This window comes from Salmo salar, chromosome ssa18 (assembly GCF_905237065.1).
Source record: "Salmo salar chromosome ssa18, Ssal_v3.1, whole genome shotgun sequence".
NCBI lineage: Eukaryota > Metazoa > Chordata > Actinopteri > Salmoniformes > Salmonidae > Salmo > Salmo salar.
In genome coordinates this window covers 43,342,489-43,367,274 of record NC_059459.1, presented here as the reverse complement: position 1 = coordinate 43,367,274, position 24,786 = coordinate 43,342,489, and the positions used below count along the sequence as shown (strand labels likewise).

At 46.7% G+C, this 24,786-nt stretch overlaps 1 long non-coding RNA gene and 1 pseudogene across 1 annotated transcript; one reads left to right on the top strand and one right to left on the bottom strand.

Annotated features, from left to right (window-relative positions):
• Positions 1 to 21,650, bottom strand: part of LOC106577409 (protein FAM53B-like) — a 94,136-nt pseudogene extending 72,486 nt beyond the window's left edge.
• On the top strand, positions 1,388 to 5,260 carry LOC106595879 (uncharacterized). Its single transcript, XR_001326497.2, has 2 exons — positions 1,388 to 1,420; positions 4,733 to 5,260. It is a non-coding gene; the product is annotated as an uncharacterized lncRNA (long non-coding RNA).
• Positions 21,651 to 24,786: the final 3,136 nt, after the last annotated feature.

Here is a 24,786-nt window from a genome sequence, read left to right as displayed (position 1 = left end):
TGAGCTGATTGGAGCAGAGCTGGATCACCCTGAGCTGATAGGAGCAGAGCTGGGTCACCCTGAGCTGATAGGAGGAGAGCTGGGTCGCCCTGAGCTGATAGGAGGAGAGCTGGGTCGCCCTGAGCTGTTCTGGAGCTGATATGAGCAGAGCTGGGTCGCCCTGAGCTGTTCTGGAGTTGATTTGAGCAGAGCTGGGTCACCCTGAGCTGATAGGAGGAGAGCTGGGTCACCCTGAGCTGATAGGAGGAGAGCTGGGTCACCCTGAGCTGTTCTGGAGTTGATAGGAGAGCTGCAAGGTTTGCTCCTATCAGCTCAGGGTGATCCAGCTTGCAGCTCAGTATTTATGCTGCAGTAGTTTATGTGTCGGGGGGCTAGGGTCAGTCTGTTACATCTGGAGTATTTCTCTTGTCTTATCCGGTGTCCTGTGTGAATTTAAATATGCTCTCTCTAATTCTCTCTTTCTCTCTTTCTTTCTTTCTCTCGGAGGACCTGAGCCCTAGGACCATGCCTCAGGACTACCTGGCATGATGACTCCTTGCTGTCCCCAGTCCACCTGGCCGTGCTGCTGCTCCAGTTTCAACTGTTCTGCCTGCGGCGATGGAACCCTGAACGGTTCACCGGATGTGCTACCTGTCCCCGACCTGCTGTTCTCAACTCTCTAGAGACAGCAGGAGCTGTAGAGATACTCTCAAAGATCGGCTATGAAAAAGCCAACTGACACTTACTCTTGAGTTGCTGACTTGTTGCACCCTCGACAACTACTATGATTATTATTATTTGACCATGCTAGTCATTTATAAACATTTTAACATCTTGACCATGTTCTGTTATAATATCCACCCGGCACAGCCAGAAGAGGACTGGCCACCCCTCATAGCCTGGTTCCTCTCTAGGTTTCTTCCTAGGTTTTGGCCTTTCTATGGAGTTTTTCCTAGCCACCGTGCTTCTTTCACATGCATTGCTTGCTGTTTGGGGTTATAGGCTGGGTTTCTGTACAGCACTTTGAGATATCAGCTGATGTACGAAGGGCTATATAAATAAATTTGATTTGATTTTGATTTGTTTCTGTGTTCTGTACAGAACAAATTGAGACATGGGTAGGCTATTCAGTTAGAAGAATTGCATTATGCGTTAGTGTGATCCTGTAGAGAACAAGTTGATACTACAGTTTAAGAGAGCCTTAAAAAAAATTGACATCATATTTGTGTCTCTGAGAAATGTTCTATCGATTCCCAGGGTCATCTCATGGTCTCATGGTATCTGAGCTAGCATTGTGCATTGTGTCAAGAAGCAGTGTGGCTTGGTTGGGTTGTGTTTCGGAGGACGCATGGCTCTCGACCTTCACCTCTCCCGAGTCCGTACGGAAGTGGCAGCGATGAGACAAGACTGTAACTACCACGAAATTGGGGAGAAAAAAGGGGTAAAATAATTACAAAAAAAACCAACTTTTAACCTTTATTTAGCCACTTAAGAACTAATTCTTATTTACAATGACGGCCTACCAGGGAACAGAACTGCCTTGTTCAGGGGCAGAACTTGGGGGTCAGCTCGGGGATTTGATCCAGCAACCTTTCGGTTACTGGCCCAACGCTCTAACCACTAAAACTTGTTTTTCAACCACTCCACACATTTCTATAGTTTTGGCAAGTCGGTTAGGACATCTACTTTTGTTGGAAAAATTACTTGTCATGCACAATTGTTTACAGACAGATTATTTCACTGTATCACAATTCCAGTGGGTCAGAAGTTTACATACACTAAGTTGACTGTGCCTTTAAACAGCTTGGAAAATGGCTTTAGAAGTTTCTGATAGGCTAATTGACATCATTTGAGTCAATTGGAGGTGTACCTGTGGATTTATTTCAAGGCCTACCTCATTGTCCATTTGGAAGACCCATTTGCGACCAGCTTTAACTTCCTGACTGACGTCTTGAGATTTTGCTTCAATATATGCACATAATTTTCCTTCCTCATGAAGCGATCTATTTTGTGAAGAGCACCAGTCCCTCCTGCAGCAAAGCACCCCCACAACATGATGCTGCCACCCCGTGCTTCATGGTTGGGATGATGTTCTTCGGCTTGCAAGCCTCCCCCTTTTTCCTATAACATAACGATGGTCATTATGGCCAAACAGTTCTATTTTTGTTTCATCAGACCAGAGGACATTTCTCCAAAAAGTACGACCTTTGTCCCCATGTGCAGTTGCAAACCGTAGTATGGCGGTTTTGGAGCATTGGCTTCTTCCTTGCTGAGCAGCCTTTCAGGTTATGTCAATATAGGACTCGTTTTACTGTGGATATAGATACATTTGTACCTGTTTCCTCCAGCATCTTCACAAGGTCCTTTGCTGTTGTTCTGGGATTGAGTTGCACTTTTCGCACCAATGTATGTTCATCTCTAGGAGACAGATAGTGGTGGCTATTCAGCAGTCTGATGGTCTGAGAGTAGAAACTATTGGCCAGTCTTTCAGTTTTTGCCATGATGCTCCTGTACTGCCCTTGTCTGAGTGATTGAAGCAGGGAGAACAGGGCGTGGCTCTGGTGGCTGGGGTCCCTGATGATGTTCTTGGCCTTCCTGTGACACCTGGTGTTGTAGGTGTCCTGTAGGGACCAATGGTGTGTTCGGCTGCACGTGTAACCCTCTGAAGAGCCTTACGATCCACGGAGGTAGAGTTGCCGTACCAGGCTGTGATGCAGCCCGACAGTATGCTCTCGATGGTGCTCCTGTAGAACACTGAGGGCCCTCAGGGACAGGCCGGAATTCTTCAGCATCCAGAGGTTGAAGAGTCGCTGTTGTCACTTTACTACGGTGTCCGTGTGGTTAGACCATTTCAGCGTCTCTGAGATGTGTACGCCGAGGAATTAGAAATTATTGACCGTCTCCACGGCGGCCCCGTTGATGAGGATGGAGGCGTGTCCAGCTTTGTTCCTCTTGAAGTCCACAATCAGCTCCTTTGTTTTGTTAACGTTGAGGGAGAGGTTGTTTACCTGGCACCACGCTGTCAGAGTGTCTACCTCCTCCCTGTAGGCCGTCTGGTCATTGTTGGTAATCAGGTCTACTACTGTCACGTCGTCAGCCAACTTGATGATGGAGTTGGAACGGTGTGAGGACACGCAGTCGTAGTTATACAGGAGGGGACTGAGGACACAACCTTGTGGGGCCCCCGTGTTGAGGATCAGTGTAGACGAGGTAATGTTTCCTACCTTCACCACCTGGGTGGCGGCCCGTCAGGAAGCCCAGGACCCAGTTGCACAGGGAGGAGTTCAGACCCAGGGCCGTGAGCTTTGTAACGAACCGATAGGACACTATGGTATTGAAGGCCGAGCTGAAGTCAATGAACAGCATCCTCACATATACGTTCCTTTTATCCAGGTGGGTGAGGGCAGCGTGCAGTGATATTGCGATTGTGTCATCGGTGGAGCTGCCAGGGCGGTAGATGAATTGGAGATGGTCGAGTGTGTCGGGGAGGACGGAGGAGGTGATGTGGTCTTTGACTAGCCTCTCGAAGCACTTCATGACGACGGAAGAGAGCGCTACCCGGTCGGTAGTCATTCAGTTCAGATCCCCCATCATCTCTCCCCTGGAACATCTGACACATACTAGCTTTCAGTTCAGGGTTTCTGTGAATACCTTATTAGAAAACACCCAACAGACTAGTTCACAGGATCAAATCATTCAATAGTCTGAAACCATTTCAAACTGAGAACTGACCTACATACAACGTCTGAGGCCCAAAACGACACCGTATTTATTCCCAATATAGTGCACTACTTTTGACCAGGGCCCGTGATACTCTGACTCCCGTGATACTCTGACGTTCCGTCACCAAGTCCCCTCACCACTGTAGCCTAATGTTCTGTCTGTACATAGACAGAACTCTACACAATGAAACAGGAAGTGTAAGCTAGCATCACCTACCCCCTAGATATGTAATGTAAAGATGGGTCTACTGCAAACCACAAAAACAATAGTCTCTACCAATGTGTGTGTGTGTGTGTGTGTGTGTGTGTGTGTGTGTGTGTGTGTGTGTGTGTGTGTGTGTGTGTGTGTGTGTGTGTGTGTGTGTGTGTGTGTGTGTGTGTGGTGTTTTTGTAGGTCTATGTAAATGTGGCATGAAAGAGGACATTAGAGAGGGTGACTGCAGCTGTGACTGCGGAATGGATTCCCCCTGGGCACATCTAAAATGGCCTCTTATCCACTACATATTGGCCTATAGGGCTCTGGTCCAAAGTCATGTGACTGTGGAATGGATTCCCCCTGGGGACATCTCAAATGGCCTCTTATCCACTACATATTGGCCTATAGAGCTCTGGTCCAAAGTCATGTGACTGTGGAATGGATTCTCACTGGGGACATCTAACATGGCCTCTTATCCACTACATATTGGCCTATAGGGCTCTGGTCCAAAGTCATGTGACTGTATTAGAAATAGGGTGCCCTTTAAAAGACATAGTCATAGTCAGTCCAGTCTCGACTTTAAACTGAGGATCAGTCCTGAGATTGGGCATAATGATGACGTTTCACGTGGACAGAGAGCAAATTCAGTCCACATTACAGGGAGAATTTTCACTCTGAACACTTCTCTTCTCCGGTGAGAAACACGAGTCAGAGTTGACCAGCCTTGTTGTTTCTAAAGGTTGAGTGATATAGTCCACTACTGTTGACCAGAACCCTATGGGCCCTGGTCAAAAGTAGTGGACTTTATAGATAACGGCCCTTTGTTTTTCAGAAGACTAATGAATGGAAGAAAACAAGAGGCCTCCGGAACGGAAGGAAACAAGAGGCCTCCGGAACGGAAGGAAACAAGAGGCCTGCGGAACGGAAGGAAACAAGAGGCCTGCGGAACGGAAGGAAACAAGAGGCCTACGGAACGGAAGGAAACAAGAGACCTCCAGAACGGAAGGAAACAAGAGGCCTCCGGAACAGAAGGAAACAAGAGGCCTCCGGAACAGAAGGAAACAAGAGGCCTCCGGAACGGAAGGAAACAAGAGGCCTCCGGAACGGGAGGAAACAAGAGGCCTCCGGAACGGGAGGAAACAAGAGGCCTCCGGAACGGGAGGAAACAAGAGGCCTCCGGAACGGGAGGAAACAAGAGGCCTCCGGAACGGGAGGAAACAAGAGGCCTCCGGAACGGAAGGAAACAAGAGGCCTCTGGAATGGGAGGAACTACATGACACAGCCTTCCTTCAGTCCCTCGTGATAACATGCTGAGCTTTTACCATTCAATCATGATTCAATGTAATAAAAACTATCATTTTAATCAAGTGAGTAATGTTCAAATAATGTAAGAGCGTTTTCCATCACTTCCTGAATGGAAATGATAGCAGTAGAGAGCAATGCATTTGAGTTGGAGTGAAGTCAGGCCTAAGTCCATTAGTAAAGGCTTACAGCATCAAACCCAACCGCTGTAGTCACAGGACGCATCCCAAATGGAACAGCCATATTCCCCTTTATAGTGGAATAGGTTGATAGATAGTCTTTATATTGAATAGGACAATCATTTATTATACTGTAAGGCAGTAAACTGTTCCATCTTTGGGATGGTGAAGAACGTGGCAGTTAGATTAGACAGCATCAAAACGTTATTCTACACTGAGCTTGGTGTTTTCCTACCGACTGACAGGATGGTTGACATACTGACTAAACACTGGGCTTGGTGTTTTCCTACCGACTGACAGGATGGTTGACATACTGACTAAACACTGAGCTTGGTGTTTTCCTACCGACTGACAGGATGGTTGACATACTGACTAAACACTGGGCTTGGTGTTTTCCTACCGACTGACAGGATGGTTGACATACTGACTAAACACTGGGCTTGGTGTTTTCCTACCGACTGACAGGATGGTTGACATCAGCATACTGACTAAACACAGTACAAACATACAATCACATAGAATATACGCAAATAACAAAGTCATATACAAAGGTGTGTGTGTGGGGGGGGGGGGGAGAACTTCTCACCAGCTCCAAATCCGTCTCTTGACTTTGGACTTCACATCGTCGACACCCGGCTTCTTTTCCAGTAATTTGTGCGTAAATGATCACCATGGCAACGCCGCCCCACATCTCCGCCGCCACACTCTATTCCAGCGCATTGGGCTGTGAATGGGGTTGGTGATGGAGGCCATCTTGACGATCCTCAGCACCTCCTGGAATGTCTACTTCCTGTCACTACGTCTGTCGCAGAAACACACAGACAATCAAAGGGATTAGAATTCTGTCCATTTCTGAAGTTCAGGACCTTAATTTCTCAACAACCCTCAACCCAGATCTCATGTTCCAGCTGAACTGTGGGGCGGTCAGTAAGAATCCCTGAAGGGGCTCCTCTGTAGGAGCTCTCTCATAAGCCTGATCCAAGATCTGTTTGCAATGGAAATGACAATGATCATGAGAGTTGGCAATACCGTACAAACAGATCTGGGACCAGGCTACTGCATCTCTCCAGACCCAGGCGCAGAGCTGTTTTAAGCTCTCTGGCAGCTCAGCTCAGACAGACACAGTCAGAGTCTCATCAGAATTTGAGGTTTCCAATGACACACTCTTGCAGATACCAAAAGGAGAAAGTCAGTGGTTGGACAAGATCCATTCATTCCAGAACCACAGTAGGAGATGAGATGAGGACTGCACAGAGGGTCTGAGATGAGGACTGCACAGATGGTCTGAAGATAGTAGGAGATGAGATGAGGACTGCACAGAGGGTCTGAAGATAGTAGGAGATGAGGACTGCACAGAGGGTCTGAAGATAATAGGAGATGAGATGAGGACTGTACAGAGGGTCTGAAGATAGTAGGTGATGAGAGGAGGACTGCACAGAGGGTCTGAAGATAGTAGGAGATGAGAGGAGGACTGCACAGAGGGTGTGAAGAGGGGTTGGGTGAAGAGAGGGTCAGATGAATGACAGAACAACTGCAGAGAGGAGGAGAGCGCTGGGAGGGAGGAGAGCGCGAGGAGGGAGGAGAGAGTGAGGAGGGAGAGGAGAGAGCAGGGAGGCAGGAGAGAGAGGAGAGCGAGGAGGAAGGGGAGAGAGCGAGGAGGAAGGGGAGAGAGCTGTTTTCTGTGGAACAAAGGCGTTTTGTCTTGATCATAATGAACAGAGAGTGGAAACAATACGAGCTGACAGAGAGGAGAGAAGTCAGAATATAAACTCATCACAAGACTGCAGGGGGCTGACTGACCATCGTGACCATACCGCATGATCTCCATCACTAGGCCTAACAGTGATCACATCAAGTCACAGCAACTTGAGACAGGACGTCACGCCATTTCCTGGTTGCTAAAATTCTAATAGGTTGCCTAATTGGGCTCCCGATTGGTGCAGTGGTCTGTATCACAACCGGCCGTGATTGGGAGTCCCATAGGGCGACACACAATTGGCCCAGCGTCGTCCGGGTTAGGGTTTGTACCATCTTAACCGCTGGGAAATATCTTGTCAATAAACAAAAAATATTGTATTTTCATCCGTTTGAAACAAAACCAAAAGACGCAAAAATGAAACTTAAGAACGCGAAGCCTAGAAATTGTGCACATAGAACATATCTACCGCTTCTTAGACTTGCTTTCAATAAGAACGACAGATCTATAACTCACATTTCTATGAGAATTTGATCAGGTCAGAAAAAAAGTTACATATTGCAGCTTACAGTCAATAACACAATAGGAAAATCTATATACAGTCTGTGCAAATGAGGTAAGATTAGGGAGGTAAGGCAATAAATAGGCCATAGTGGCGAAGTAATTACAATTTAGCAATTAAACACTGGAGTGATAGATGTGCAGAAGATGAATGTAAAAGTAGAGATACTGTGGTGCAAAGGAGAAAAAAAAATAACAATATGGGGATGAGGTAGTTGGATGGGCTATTTACAGATGGGCTATATACAGGTGCAATGATCTGTAAGCTGCTCTGACAGCTGATGCTTAAAGTTAGTGACAGTCTGGCTGACCCAGGAGTACCTAGACATGCTGCTAGTGCTGTCTGTTACTTTATTTAGTTTTTACAGGGACAGTGCACATTAATAAACAGGTCTGTAAATGTGCCAGTTTTAACCAGCGAGCCTCTCGACCGCGGCAGACTATTTTGGGGTGTTAGAAGTTGCGACGTCTCTGCAGTATTAGGCTTGATTAGTGATGGAGAACAGAGACAAAGACTTCCTCTGTGGTCACAGTCAGCCTTTCAACAGTGGCATTTCTGAGGTGTATAAAGTTGCTGAAACAGCTAAGGCCATCTTGTGCATTAAAACAGCAGAGAGAAACAACTGGGTCTAGAGGAAACCACAGTACAAAATGAGGACAGGAGAATGGATATACACAACAGTGTAGAATACTCTGAACTGAGTCACCCTGAGCTGTTCTGGAGCTGATAGGAGCAGAGCTGAGTCACCCTGAGCTGTTCTGGAGCTGATATGAGCAGAGCTGAGTCACCCTGAGCTGTTCTGGGGCTGATAGGAGCAGAGCTGAGTCACCCTGAGCTGTTCTGGGGCTGATAGGAGGAGAGCTGGGTCACCCTGAGATGATTGGAGCAGAGCTGGATAACCCTGAGCTGATCGGAGCAGAGCTGGGTCACCCTGAGCTGATAGGAGGAGAGCTGGGTCACCCTGAGCTGTTCTGGAGCTGATTTGAGGAGAGCTGGGTCGCCCTGAGCTGATTGGAGCAGAGCTGGATCACCCTGAGCTGATAGGAGCAGAGCTGGGTCACCCTGAGCTGATAGGAGGAGAGCTGGGTCGCCCTGAGCTGATAGGAGGAGAGCTGGGTCGCCCTGAGCTGTTCTGGAGCTGATATGAGCAGAGCTGGGTCACCCTGAGCTGTTCTGGAGTTGATTTGAGCAGAGCTGGGTCACCCTGAGCTGATAGGAGGAGAGCTGGGTCACCCTGAGCTGATAGGAGGAGAGCTGGGTCACCCTGAGCTGTTCTGGAGTTGATAGGAGAGCTGCAAGGTTTGCTCCTATCAGCTCAGGGTGATCCAGCTTGCAGCTCAGTATTTATGCTGCAGTAGTTTATGTGTCGGGGGGCTAGGGTCAGTCTGTTACATCTGGAGTATTTCTCTTGTCTTATCCGGTGTCCTGTGTGAATTTAAATATGCTCTCTCTAATTCTCTCTTTCTCTCTTTCTTTCTTTCTCTCGGAGGACCTGAGCCCTAGGACCATGCCTCAGGACTACCTGGCATGATGACTCCTTGCTGTCCCCAGTCCACCTGGCCGTGCTGCTGCTCCAGTTTCAACTGTTCTGCCTGCGGCGATGGAACCCTGAACGGTTCACCGGATGTGCTACCTGTCCCCGACCTGCTGTTCTCAACTCTCTAGAGACAGCAGGAGCGGTAGAGATACTCTCAAAGATCGGCTATGAAAAAGCCAACTGACACTTACTCTTGAGTTGCTGACTTGTTGCACCCTCGACAACTACTATGATTATTATTATTTGACCATGCTAGTCATTTATAAACATTTTAACATCTTGACCATGTTCTGTTATAATATCCACCCGGCACAGCCAGAAGAGGACTGGCCACCCCTCATAGCCTGGTTCCTCTCTAGGTTTCTTCCTAGGTTTTGGCCTTTCTATGGAGTTTTTCCTAGCCACCGTGCTTCTTTCACATGCATTGCTTGCTGTTTGGGGTTATAGGCTGGGTTTCTGTACAGCACTTTGAGATATCAGCTGATGTACGAAGGGCTATATAAATAAATTTGATTTGATTTTGATTTGTTTCTGTGTTCTGTACAGAACAAATTGAGACATGGGTAGGCTATTCAGTTAGAAGAATTGCATTATGCGTTAGTGTGATCCTGTAGAGAACAAGTTGATACTACAGTTTAAGAGAGCCTTAAAAAAAATTGACGTCATATTTGTGTCTCTGAGAAATGTTCTATCGATTCCCAGGGTCATCTCATGGTCTCATGGTATCTGAGCTAGCATTGTGCATTGTGTCAAGAAGCAGTGTGGCTTGGTTGGGTTGTGTTTCGGAGGACGCATGGCTCTCGACCTTCACCTCTCCCGAGTCCGTACGGAAGTGGCAGCGATGAGACAAGACTGTAACTACCACGAAATTGGGGAGAAAAAAGGGGTAAAATAATTACAAAAAAAAACAACTTTTAACCTTTATTTAGCCACTTAAGAACTAATTCTTATTTACAATGACGGCCTACCAGGGAACAGAACTGCCTTGTTCAGGGGCAGAACTTGGGGGTCAGCTCGGGGATTTGATCCAGCAACCTTTCGGTTACTGGCCCAACGCTCTAACCACTAAAACTTGTTTTTCAACCACTCCACACATTTCTATAGTTTTGGCAAGTCGGTTAGGACATCTACTTTTGTTGGAAAAATTACTTGTCATGCACAATTGTTTACAGACAGATTATTTCACTGTATCACAATTCCAGTGGGTCAGAAGTTTACATACACTAAGTTGACTGTGCCTTTAAACAGCTTGGAAAATGGCTTTAGAAGTTTCTGATAGGCTAATTGACATCATTTGAGTCAATTGGAGGTGTACCTGTGGATTTATTTCAAGGCCTACCTCATTGTCCATTTGGAAGACCCATTTGCGACCAGCTTTAACTTCCTGACTGACGTCTTGAGATTTTGCTTCAATATATGCACATAATTTTCCTTCCTCATGAAGCGATCTATTTTGTGAAGAGCACCAGTCCCTCCTGCAGCAAAGCACCCCCACAACATGATGCTGCCACCCCCGTGCTTCATGGTTGGGATGATGTTCTTCGGCTTGCAAGCCTCCCCCTTTTTCCTATAACATAACGATGGTCATTATGGCCAAACAGTTCTATTTTTGTTTCATCAGACCAGAGGACATTTCTCCAAAAAGTACGACCTTTGTCCCCATGTGCAGTTGCAAACCGTAGTATGGCGGTTTTGGAGCATTGGCTTCTTCCTTGCTGAGCAGCCTTTCAGGTTATGTCAATATAGGACTCGTTTTACTGTGGATATAGATACATTTGTACCTGTTTCCTCCAGCATCTTCACAAGGTCCTTTGCTGTTGTTCTGGGATTGAGTTGCACTTTTCGCACCAATGTATGTTCATCTCTAGGAGACAGATAGTGGTGGCTATTCAGCAGTCTGATGGTCTGAGAGTAGAAACTATTGGCCAGTCTTTCAGTTTTTGCCATGATGCTCCTGTACTGCCCTTGTCTGAGTGATTGAAGCAGGGAGAACAGGGCGTGGCTCTGGTGGCTGGGGTCCCTGATGATGTTCTTGGCCTTCCTGTGACACCTGGTGTTGTAGGTGTCCTGTAGGGACCAATGGTGTGTTCGGCTGCACGTGTAACCCTCTGAAGAGCCTTACGATCCACGGAGGTAGAGTTGCCGTACCAGGCTGTGATGCAGCCCGACAGTATGCTCTCGATGGTGCTCCTGTAGAACACTGAGGGCCCTCAGGGACAGGCCGGAATTCTTCAGCATCCAGAGGTTGAAGAGTCGCTGTTGTCACTTTACTACGGTGTCCGTGTGGTTAGACCATTTCAGCGTCTCTGAGATGTGTACGCCGAGGAATTAGAAATTATTGACCGTCTCCACGGCGGCCCCGTTGATGAGGATGGAGGCGTGTCCAGCTTTGTTCCTCTTGAAGTCCACAATCAGCTCCTTTGTTTTGTTAACGTTGAGGGAGAGGTTGTTTACCTGGCACCACGCTGTCAGAGTGTCTACCTCCTCCCTGTAGGCCGTCTGGTCATTGTTGGTAATCAGGTCTACTACTGTCACGTCGTCAGCCAACTTGATGATGGAGTTGGAACGGTGTGAGGACACGCAGTCGTAGTTATACAGGAGGGGACTGAGGACACAACCTTGTGGGGCCCCCGTGTTGAGGATCAGTGTAGACGAGGTAATGTTTCCTACCTTCACCACCTGGGTGGCGGCCCGTCAGGAAGCCCAGGACCCAGTTGCACAGGGAGGAGTTCAGACCCAGGGCCGTGAGCTTTGTAACGAACCGATAGGACACTATGGAATTGAAGGCCGAGCTGAAGTCAATGAACAGCATCCTCACATATACGTTCCTTTTATCCAGGTGGGTGAGGGCAGCGTGCAGTGATATTGCGATTGTGTCATCGGTGGAGCTGCCAGGGCGGTAGATGAATTGGAGATGGTCGAGTGTGTCGGGGAGGACGGAGGAGGTGATGTGGTCTTTGACTAGCCTCTCGAAGCACTTCATGACGACGGAAGAGAGCGCTACCCGGTCGGTAGTCATTCAGTTCAGATCCCCCATCATCTCTCCCCTGGAACATCTGACACATACTAGCTTTCAGTTCAGGGTTTCTGTGAATACCTTATTAGAAAACACCCAACAGACTAGTTCACAGGATCAAATCATTCAATAGTCTGAAACCATTTCAAACTGAGAACTGACCTACATACAACGTCTGAGGCCCAAAACGACACCGTATTTATTCCCAATATAGTGCACTACTTTTGACCAGGGCCCGTGATACTCTGACTCCACATTTGACAATTGCCCCCTAACTGAAATCGATGGGATAACAAAGTAGCCTATATAGGTCTACAGTAGGATAACTCTACTGGTCATTAGTAGGAAGCTTATTGGTGACCAGAAGCTGTAAGCATCAGATCTAATGTACAACTTTTAAAAAAGGGATACATGTGAGATTCTGGCTAGTTAGCATTGGCTCGCAAAACTACCCCTTACTTCCTTCATACTGCACACAGAGACATATACAAACAGTATCCACTAGTTCATCTGATGCTGGGTAAGTGTTCCACCAGAGACCCGGCTGTGTTCCACCAGAGATCCGGCTGTGTCCCACCAGAGACCCGGCTGTTCCACCAGAGACCCGGCTGTGTTCCACCAGAGACCCGGCTGGGTTCCAACAAAGACCCGGCTGTATTCCACCAGAGACCCGGCTGTGTCCCAACAGAGACCCGGCTGTGTTCCACCAGGGCCCCGGCTGTGTTCCACCAGAGACCCGGCTGTGTCCCAACAGAGACCCGGCTGTGTCCCAACAAAGACCCGGCTGTGTCCCACCAGAGACCCGGCTGTGTTCCACCAGAGACCCGGCTGTGTTCCACCAGAGACCCGGCTGTGTTCCACCAGAGACCCGGCTGTGTCCTAACAGAGACCCGGCTGTGTTCCACCAGAGACCCGGCTGTGTTCCACCAGAGACCCGGCTGTGTTCCACCAGAGACCCGGCTGTGTTCCACCAGAGACCCGGCTGTGTTCCACCAGGGCCCCGGCTGTGTTCCACCAGAGACCCGGCTGTGTTCCACCAGAGACCCGGCTGTGTTCCACCAGAGACCCGGCTGTGTTCCACCAGACACCCGGCTGTGTTCCACCAGAGACCCGGCTGTGTCCCACCAGAGACCCGGCTGTGTCCCACCAGAGACCCGGCTGTGTCCCACCAGGGCCCCGGCTGTGTCCCACCAGAGACCCGGCTGTGTCCCACCAGGGCCCCGGCTGTGTTCCACCAGACACCCGGCTGTGTTCCACCAGAGACCCGGCTGTGTCCCACTAGGGCCCCGGCTGTGTTCCACCAGACACCCGGCTGTGTCCCACCAGAGACCCGGCTGTGTCCTAACAGAGACCCGGCTGTGTTCCACCAGAGACCCGGCTGTGTTCCACCAGAGACCCGGCTGTGTTCCACCAGAGACCCGGCTGTGTCCTAACAGAGACCCGGCTGTGTTCCACCAGAGACCCGGCTGTGTTCCACCAGGGCCCCGGCTGTGTTCCACCAGAGACCCGGCTGTGTTCCACCAGAGACCCGGCTGTGTTCCACCAGAGACCCGGCTGTGTTCCACCAGACACCCGGCTGTGTTCCACCAGAGACCCGGCCCTTGTCCCACCAGAGACCCGGCTGTGTCCCACCAGAGACCCGGCTGTGTCCCACCAGGGCCCCGGCTGTGTCCCACCAGAGACCCGGCTGTGTCCCACCAGGGCCCCGGCTGTGTTCCACCAGACACCCGGCTGTGTTCCACCAGAGACCCGGCTGTGTCCCACCAGGGCCCCGGCTGTGTTCCACCAGACACCCGGCTGTGTCCCACCAGAGACCCGGCTGTGTTCCACCAGAGACCCGGCTGTGTCCCACCAGGGCCCCGGCTGTGTTCCACCAGGCACCCGGCTGTGTTCCACCAGAGACCCGGCTGTGTTCCACCAGAGACACGGCTGTGTTCCAACAGAGCCCCAGGGACTGGGTCAAATGGTCTCAGGATTGTAGCCCTCGTCTGTACTGTAGCTTAATCCTAGTGTCTGCTAGCTAGGCAGTGAGCACCTGAGGCAGGCCCAACAACTCCACCCCGGAGATGAAGTCTAGCCCAAATCACCCATTTATACTACTGCTAGCTGATGATCAAGTAGGCTGGTCCCAGATCAGTTTCTGCTGTCTTGCCAACCTCTATGGTCATTGTCATGTGTGTGAGAATGACCATAGGAGTTGGCAAAACAGCAGAAACAGATCTGGGACCAGAGGCTAGTGCTCGAGAAGAACCAGTCATGTTCTTGAAATGTCTCTACTAGCTAACTCTGTCCCTTAGCTATTGGCTGCTGGTACATTCCTTTCATCTCATGTATCTCGGTTCATATGCCCTAGACGTCTTCCTATGTCCTGATGGTCTATGTTGACATGGTATACAGGACAGGACAGGAACAGTGGGAACACTAAAAAGACTGAGAAAAGAAAACCGGTTCAGACCTCTTGTTGCTACATCAGCAAATCTTCACTATTAAAATACCAGTACGATACAGAACCTTGAGACTTGACAAGTTAGGCCTGGGTTGGTGAACGGGTTGTACGATACAGAACCTTGACAGTTAGGCCTGGGTTGGTGAACGGGTTGTACGATACAGAACCTTGACTGTTAGGCTTGGGTTGGTGAACGGGTTGTACGATACAGAACCTTGACAGTTAGGCCTGGGTTGGTGAACGGGTTGTACGATACAGAACCTTGACAGTTAGGCCTGGGTTGGTGAACGGGTTGTACGATACAGAACCTTGACAGTTAGGCCTGGGTTGGTGAACGGGTTGTACGATACAGAACCTTGACAGTTAGGCCTGGGTTGGTGAACGGGTTGTACGATACAGAACCTTGACAGTTAGGCCTGGGTTGGTGAACGGGTTGTATGATACAGAACCTTGACAGTTAGGCCTGGGTTGGTGAAAAGTATTCAAATTTGTCAAAGCAGGATTTTGGTGGTTAAAGTGCTCTGGAGATAACAGTACATCAATTAGTCCTATTTTTGGCCGGCTAAAGGCTTATTACAGAGAGGAGACGACCACATTACAGAGAGGAGATGACTAGGCATCGTCTTAGGTTTCCCTGAAGTTGACTTGGGGACATGACACTATAATTCTCCCATTGGAGTGCCATTCTACCATACTGAAACATCAAGGTTGGGTGCACCCTCACCTTGCGGTACTGCAAGCTACACTACTGCTTTATAAAACTATAGGACATCTAAGAGGGTTCCAGCTATGCATCTGGTTTGCTAACTTGCTAGCTAAGCGGCTACATGTCAAGATCAAGCTTCATGGTTACAGCAGATATTCAACCCCCTTCTGGATCAAGACCCCCTGTTGCCTAAATTGTTTCGTGCGTCAAAAACAATTTGAGCCGTGTCTGAGAGACTAGTGGGAGACAGTAATGGTTTAGGGTTGAGGAGGCCCTGAGCCGTGTCTGAGAGACTAGTGGGACACAGTAATGGTTGAGGAGGCCCTGAGCCGTGTCAGAGAGACTAGTGGGAGGCAGTAATGGTTTAGGGTTTAGGAGGCCCTGAGCCGTGTCTGAGAGACTAGTGGGACACAGTAATGGTTTAGGGTTGTGGAGGCCCTGAGCCGTGTCTGAGAGACTAGTGGGACACAGTAATGGTTTAGGGTTGAGGAGGCCCTGAGCCGTGTCAGAGAGACTAGTGGGACACAGTAATGGTTTAGGAGGCCCTGAGCTGTGTCAGAGAGACTAGTGAGAGACAGTAATGGTTTAGGAGGCCTGAGCCGTGTCTGAGAGACTAGTGGGACACAGTTATGGTTTAGGAGGCCCTGAGCCGTGTCAGAGAGACTAGTGGGACACAGTAATGGTTTAGGGTTTAGGAGGCCCTGAGCCATGTCAGAGAGACTAGTGGGACACAGTAATGGTTTAGGGTTTAGGAGGCCCTGAGCCGTGTCTGAGAGACTAGTGGGACACAGTAATGGTTTCATAAGCATGCAGCTGCCGAAGCCACTTACCATAAACACAAAGACCCACCCAGCAAGCCTATGCATGGCAGCCAAGGCAAAGAGGCCTGCTTTTTAGTGGGTTTACTTTATATAAAGAAGGCCTACAGCCTGCAACAACAGCACTGTATACATGGGTTAGGCAACAACAACACCACCACCGTGGGTTAGGAAACAGCAACAACACCGTGGGTTAGGAAACAACAACACCACCACCGTGGGTTAGGAAACAACAACACCGTGGGTTAGGAAACAGTAACAACACCGTGGGTTAGGAAACAACAACACCGTGGGTTAGGAAACAGCAACACCACCACCGTGGGTTAGGAAACAACAACAACACCATGGGTTAGGAAACACCACCACCGTGGGTTAGGAAACAACAACACCGTGGGTTAGGAAACAGCAACAGCACCGTGGGTTAGGAAACAGCAACAACACCGTGGGTTAGGAAACAACAACACCGTGGGTTAGGAAACAGCAACACCACCACCGTGGGTTAGGAAACAGCAACAACACCGTGGGTTAGGAAACAACAACAGCATGGGTTAGGAAACAGCAACAACACCGTGGGTTAGGAAACAGCAACAGCACCGTGGGTTAGGAAACAACAGCACTGTGGGTTAGGAAACAACAACACTGTGGGTTAGGAAACAACAACAACAGCACCGTGGGTTAGGAAACAACAACACCCCCACCGTGGGTTAGGAAACAACAACACCGTGGGTTAGGAAACAACAACACCGTGGGTTAGGAAACAACAACACCGTGGGTTAGGAAACAACAGCACTGTGGGTTAGGAAACAACAACACTGTGGGTTAGGAAACAACAACAACAGCACCGTGGGTTAGGAAACAACAACACCCCCACCGTGGGTTAGGAAACAACAACACCGTGGGTTAGGAAACAACAGCACTGTGGGTTAGGAAACAACAACACCGTGGGTTAGGAAACAACAACAACAGCAACACCGTGGGTTAGGAAACAACAACAACAGCAACACCGTGGGTTAGGAAACAACAACAACAGCAACACCGTGGGTTAGGAAACAGCAACAGCACCGTGGGTTAGGAAACAACAGCACCGTGGGTTAGGAAACAACAACAACACCATGGGTTAGGAAACAACAACAACACCGTGGGCGAGGAAACAACAACACCGTGGGTTAGGAAACAACGACAACACCGTGGGTTAGGAAACAACAACACCGTGGGTTAGGAAACAACAGCACCGGGTTGGTTGACGTCTATACAGGCCTCCATGGTTCAGAAACAAGAGAATGGTGGAGGTGTTTAAACAACGTCTTTCCACCAGCCCTGTCAATGTCGACATGAATATGCATGTCCATTAAAGTAACAGGGCCAATCTACACTGCAGGTAGGGCAGGCCTATTGAATGTCATAAGATAACATGGGAAGAAGGTTACATCCCAAGTGGCATCCTATTCCCTATATCGTCCACTATTTTGAGCCCCTATGGGCCCAAAAGTAGTACACTATAAAGGGAATAGGGAATGACTTAGGACATAGCCTTAAGAGTCCCTTTTCTAAAATGTTAGGCTTGTCAGCATTAGGCCAAATATCTAGTCCACGGGAAGGTAAGGTACTGTGAGTAATCTCGAGACACTCCCAATCAACCTTAAAAAAAAAAGAAAAACACGTCTAACTGCATTGTCACTGACCTATTTAATAGCGTACATGGACAATAACCGCAAGAGTCATCGCAACACTCTGTCCTGCTGCCTCAGCTAAACGGAGCCCTGTGACTTTAATAACTAAACCACAACTGTCGACATATTCTCACATCCAGTTGTGATAAAGATCAAGAGGTGTAATACCACATGTTAACGTATGACTCAAAACGCCTGACTGTTTACCATGAACGATCCCCTTCTCTGGCTCCACTTCCTCAAATGACTATGATAAGGCTTAATAACTACCTAAATACTGCCCAAGCAACCCACATAAAATATCTAGGTCTGGTTGTTTCCAAAGTCCCTCTGAAAAGGAAAGGAGTTTGGCAGGCAGGTTGGTGTTGCAGAAGACCACCGAATGTTACAATGAGGCTACAGAACACACACACACACACACACACACACACACACACACACACACACACACACACACACACACACACACACACACACACACACACACACACACACACACACACACACACACACACACACACACACACACACACGTTTTAACCTTGGGGGGAAAAGGCCACAAACTGCTATATACAGTAATAACACAATATGAAGAGACCTGCTGAGAAAAACTAGTTGGCGTAGCAATCACCGACTACCTTATTGGATCCCTCTCTCTCTCTCTCATCTGACAACATGTTGATCAGCAAGAAATACTACAGTATTGAGATACAGGCTAAATATCATGGTCCTACACATTGTTAATAGAGAAAGTTAAATAGCAAGCTAACATCCTGTCTTTGACCACATTATGGGTCCACGTTATATTGGATAGCATGTCAACCCGACCTACCTGAGAGGAACATTATTCATTAGGAACATTCTCTTATGGTAAAATAAGTTCTGAATAAGTGAAATGTTAACATCTATAAATGCTGCTTGATACTTTATGGCTCAAAGATACATGTTGCTGCCACAGGATCTGCTTGTCAAAGTCATTGGATGAAAATGATAGTAACAATGCGCCCAATTAATTACAACAGCCATTAAAAAGCTACCAACAACTCCCCTATTTCCTACAGTTCATTCTGGATTGATTTGATTTAAGGGGACAGCAACGCAGCAGTACAAAAGCCAAGTTCAGACCCGACAAAATCTCTCCTGGATAAAGTCGCTTAACGCAATGACATGGTTTTGAAAAGAGAAAGGCATCTCGCAGAGCAGGACTTTCCAACATAACACCACTAGCTACCAGACTGCTATAGTAGAGGCTAGTTGGTAGTAGTAGATACCCATAAAAACTAGCTACTACTGAGTCCAAGCCATGTTCCTCGAAGGCAGAGCTAGTAAACACATTTTAGTTAGTTTTACAGAAAAGTGTTATTCGCAGTACAATAAAGAACATTCAACCTCCATTTCTTTGACAGTTGTGATGAAATGTAGCAATATTTTCACACATCAATTGCTAACTAATTTTACAAATGAGACCATTTTAATCAAACAGCTACCTCATGAACATCTTCGCTAATATACCAGTTGTTTTTCTATGCTTACTAACTAGGGCTGAACAACTGGCTAGACAAAAGGAAGCAAAGTAGCAAACTTTGTAGCTGTAACTTTTTACTTCTTATCAGACATAGTTACATAGCAAGCTTAATGACTGAATAATAACTTGCTAAATCATACAAACACACAATTATTTGTCTTTGACATAAGCCTACCTCAGGGTAAGCACGTTTACTTCTAGCTAGCTTTCTATGCAGCCAGCTAGATGGCTTGGTAGCCTAGCAGCACAGCTTCCTAGCATGCTAAGCTAGACTCTCCTAGCTAACATGTGTAACTATAGTAGCTCAAATGTGTAACTATGGTAGCTAAACAGTGTTATAACTATAGTAGCTAAACAGTGTAACTATAGTAGCTAAACAGTGTAACTATAGTAGCTAAACAGTGTTACTATAGTAGCTAAACAGTGTTACTATAGTAGCTAAACAGTGTTACTATAGTAGCTAAATAGTGTAACTATAGTAGCTAAACAGTGTAACTATAGTAGCTAAACAGTGTAACTATAGTAGCTAAACAGTGTTGTAACTATAGTAGCTAAACAGTGTTGTAACTATAGTAGCTAAACAGTGTAACTATAGTAGCTAAACAGTGTAACTATAGTAGCTAAACAGTGTAACTATAGTAGCTAAACAGTGTAACTATAGTAGCTAAACAGTGTTACTATAGTTGCTAAACAGTGTAACTATAGTAGCTAAACAGTGTAACTATAGTAGCTAAACAGTGCTATAACTATAGTAGCTAAGCAGTGCTATAACTATAGTAGCTAAACAGTGTAACTATAGTAGCTAAACAGTGTAACTATAGTAGCTAAACAGTGTAACTATAGTAGCTAAACAGTGTAACTATAGTAGCTAAACAGTGTTATTATAGTAGCTAAACAGTGTAACTATAGTAGCTAAACATTGTAACTATAGTAGCTAAACAGTGCTATAACTATAGTAGCTAAACAGTGCAAAACTATAGTAGCTAAACAGTATAACTATAGTAGCTAAACAGTGTAACTATAGTAGCTAAACAGTGTAACTATAGTAGCTAAACAGTGCTATAACTATAGTAGCTAAACAGTGCTATAACTATAGTAACTAAACAGTGCTATAACTATAGTAGCTAAACAGTGCTATTTACATTTTTACATTTTAGTCATTTAGCAGACGCTCTTATCCAGAGCGACTTACAGTAGTGAATGCATACATTTCATACAATTTCATACATTTTTTTTTGCTGGCCCCCCGTGGGAATCGAACCCACAACCCTGGCGTTGCAAACACCATGCTCTACCAACTGAGCTACAGGGAAGGCTGTAGCTAAACAGTGTTACTATAGTAGCTAAACAGTGTAACTATAGTAGCTAAACAGTGCTATAACTATAGTAGCTAAACAGTGTAACTATAGTAGCTAAACAGTGTAACTATAGTAGCTAAACAGTGTAACTATAGTAGCTAAACAGTGTTACTATAGTAGCTAAACAGTGTAACTATAGTAGCTAAACAGTGTAACTATAGTAGCTAAACAGTGTTACTATAGTAGCTAAACAGTGTTACTATAGTAGCTAAACAGTGTAACTATAGTAGCTAAACAGTGTTATAACTATAGTAGCTAAACAGTGTAACTATAGTAGCTAAACAGTGTAACTATAGTAGCTAAACAGTGTTACTATAGTAGCTAAACAGTGTTACTATAGTAGCTAAACAGTGTAACTATAGTAGCTAAACAGTGTTATAACTATAGTAGCTAAACAGTGTTACTATAGTAGCTAAACAGTGTAACTATAGTAGCTAAACAGTGTAACTATAGTAGCTAAACAGTGGTATAACTATAGTAGCTATAGTAACAGTGTTACTATAGTAGCTAAACAGTGTAACTATAGTAGCTAAACAGTGTAACTATAGTAGCTAAACAGTGTTATAACTATAGTAGCTATAGTAACAGTGTTACTATAGTAGCTAAACAGTGTTACTATAGTAGCTAAACAGTGTAACTATAGTAGCTAAACAGTGTTACTTTAGTAACTAAACAGTGTTATAACTCACGAGAATCAAGCTGCACATCTCGATGGTCCAATACTTGACAAACTAACACACCAACTTAAAGTTAGAAATGCTAAATCGTCTTTTAAGTTGTTGTTTTTTTGTTGTTGCAAAAACATAGCTACTGCAACAACAACAACAAACCAAACAAAAAAAAGACTTAAGCAGTGAGTTGAAAGTTCCCGTGTTGCACACAAGCAGGAGACTAAACGCACAACTACCAGACACTGAGCCAGAGTCTACATGTGACAACATGCACTTTGGAGCGAACCGTTTATAACTCGTAGTGGGGGGTGGTCGGTCTACTGATTAATATCATCAACAAGGTTGTCGCACCATTTAGCGATACATTATGTGGTTATGAAAGTTTTGATACGGTCAATAATCAAAACTTTTGTAAAGATAGTGAGAGATACTGTACCAGACGTTTACCAATCACATAGCGGCAGCCTCACCTAAACTATGGTCTCATCCACACCGCTGTAATCGAAAGCACATATATAAAAAATAAGTCAGATTTAATGTTTGTAATAGTTGTTGTCTGACCGTAAACAACTTTGTGAAAAATGTGGTAATATGTACAAGGATTACACAATGCACAAGTATGTGTAAACCACGATAAAGGATTAGTTAATAACCATAGTTATATTGACAAAACTACTGAAATGTATTTTTTTAGACTTTCTGAGCAAATAGTCTCACAGTGGAAGTTTATTTTAAAGTGTTTTCAAATTACCTAAAAGCATTATGGGTTGGGATGATGTCACTGGAATACCACCAGATATTTGCATAATATACTGCTCAAAAAAATAAAGGGAACACTTAAACAACACATCCTAGATCTGAATGAAAGAAATAATCTAATTAAATACTTTTTTCTTTACATAGTTGAATGTGCTGACAACAAAATCACACAAAAATAATCAATGGAAATCCAATTTATCAACCCATGGAGGTCTGGATTTGGAGTCACACTCAAAATTAAAGTGGAAAACCACACTACAGGCTGATCCAACTTTGATGTAATGTCCTTAAAACAAGTCAAAATGAGGCTCAGTAGTGTGTGTGGCCTCCACGTGCCTGTATAACCTCCCTACAATGCCTGGGCATGCTCCTGATGAGGTGGCGGATGGTCTCCTGAGGGATCTCCTCCCAGACCTAGACTAAAGCATCCGCCAACTGCTGGACAGTCTGTGGTGCAACGTGGCGTTGGTGGATGGAGTGAGACATGATGTCCCAGATGTGCTCAATTGGATTCAGGTCTGGGGAACGGGCGGGCCAGTCCATAGCATCAATGCCTTCCTCTTGCAGGAACTGCTGACACACTCCAGCCACATGAGGTCTAGCATTGTCTTGCATTAGGAGGAACCCAGGGCCAACCGCACCAGCATATGGTCTCACAAGGGGTCTGAGGATCTCATCTCGGTACCTAATGGCAGTCAGGCTACCTCTGGCGAGCACAGGGAGGGCTGTGCGGCCCCCCAAAGAAATGCCACCCCACACCATGACTGACCCACCACCAAACCGGTCATGCTGGAGGATGTTGCAGGCAGCAGAACGTTCTTCACGGCGTCTCCAGACTCTGTCACGTCTGTCACGTGCTCAGTGTGAACCTGCTTTCATCTGTGAAGAGCACAGGGCGCCAGTGGCGAATTTGCCAATCTTGGTGTTCTCTGGAAAATGCCAAACGTCCTGCACGGTGTTGGGCTGTAAGCACAACCCCCACCTGTGGACGTCGGGCCCTCATACCACCCTCATGTAGTCTGTTTCTGACCGTTTGAGCAGACACATGCACATTTGTGGCCTGCTGGAGGTCATTTTGCAGGGCTCTGGCAGTGCTTCTCCTGCTCCTCCTTGCACAAAGGCGGAGGTAGCGGTCCTGCTGCTGGGTTGTTGCCCTCCTACGGCCTCCTCCACATCTCCTGATGTACTGGCCAGTCTCCTGGTAGTGCCTCCATGCTCTGGACACTACGCTGACAGACACAGCAAACCTTCTTGCCACAGCTCGCATTGATGTGCCATCCTGGATGAGCTGCACTACCTGAGCCACTTGTGTGGGTTGTAGACTCCGTCTCATGCTACCACTAGAGTGAAAGCACCGCCAGCATTCAAAAGTGACCAAAACATCAGCCAGGAAGCATAGGAACTGAGAAGTGGTCTGTGGTCCCCACCTGCAGAACCACTCCTTTATTGGGGGTGTCTTGCTAATTGCCTATAATTTCCACCTGTTGTCTATTCCATTTGCACAACAGCATGTGACATTTCTTGTCAATCAGTGTTGCTTCCTAAGTGGACAGTTTGATTTCACAGAAGTGTGATTGACTTGGAGTTACATTGTGTTGTTTAAGTGTTCCCTTTATTTTTTTGAGCAGTGTATTATGCAGTATGTCAGTAGAACACTTGTTTTTGGTCCAGGAAAAGTTGCAAATGTATTTTTTTCAGGGTTAACTGCATTTCACCACTAGTCATGTTTCATTATATATTCTAATTGTCGGATTAGAGGAGTAGCGGGGGGCGCCAATTCTAGGTCCTAAAAGACTTGTACCCCCAAAGCCATAAGACTCCAGAGCAGTTCATCAAATGGCTACGCGGACTATTTGTATTGTGCCCACACCACCGACCCATTTTTACGTTGCTGCTTCTGTCTGTTTATTATCTGTGCATAGTCACTTTACCTCTACCTACATGTACATATTACCTCAATTACCTCGACTAACCGGTGCCCCCACACATTGACTCTGTACCGGAACCCCCTGTATATAGCCTCCATATTGACTCTGTACCGTAACACCCTGTATATAGCCTCCACATTGACTCTGTACCTGACCCCCTGTATATAGCCTCCACATTGACTCTGTACTGGTACCTCCTGTATATAGCCTCCACATTGACTCTGTACCAGTACCCTCTGTATATAGCCTCCACATTGACTCTGTACCGGTACCCCCTGTATATAGCCTCCACATTGACTCTGTACCAGTACCCTCTGTATATAGCCTCCACATTGACTCTGTACTGGTACCTCCTGTATATAGCCTCCACATTGACTCTGTACCAGTACCCTCTGTATATAGCCTCCACATTGACTCTGTACCGGTACCCCCTGTATATAGCCTCCACATTGACTCTGTACCTGACCCCCTGTATATAGCCTCCACATTGACTCTGTACTGGTACCTCCTGTATATAGCCTCCACATTGACTCTGTACCAGTACCCTCTGTATATAGCCTCCACATTGACTCTGTACCGGTACCCCCTGTATATAGCCTCCACATTGACTCTGTAACGGTACTCCCTGTATATAGCCTCCACATTGACTCTGTACCGGAACCCCCTGTATATAGCCTCCACATTGACTCTGTACCAGAACCCCCTGTATATAGCCT